Source organism: Arachis duranensis, chromosome 6 (assembly GCF_000817695.3).
Source record: "Arachis duranensis cultivar V14167 chromosome 6, aradu.V14167.gnm2.J7QH, whole genome shotgun sequence".
Classification (NCBI taxonomy): Eukaryota; Viridiplantae; Streptophyta; class Magnoliopsida; order Fabales; family Fabaceae; genus Arachis; species Arachis duranensis.
Window position 1 is genome coordinate 65,810,793 of NC_029777.3, and position 417 is coordinate 65,811,209.

Below are 417 nucleotides of genomic sequence, written 5' to 3' on the forward strand. Positions count from 1 at the left end.
CGTAAGGTTTATTACTTGGACGACCCAGTACACTTGCTGGTTAGTTGAACGGAGTTGTGAATTCAACCAGTGCCATAATAGTGATTTATCTCAAAATAGTTAGAACATGGATCACAATTTCGTCCACCAGAGTGCAAGGCCATTGATGTAATCAATATGGCCGAATGCACAAGGGAGGAGGATGACAAAAATCCTAGTGAGGAAGACCTCCTGGGACGTCTCTCAAGCAAGAGGGAGTTTCCTATTAAGGATCCAAAGGAATCTGAGGCTCATATAGAGACCATAGAGATTCCATTAAATCTCCTTCTGCCATTCATGAGCTCTGAAGACTATTCATCCTCTGAAGAGGATGAAGATGTGACTGGAGAGTAAGTTGCTCAATATTTAGGAGCTATCATGAAGCTGAATGCCAAGTTG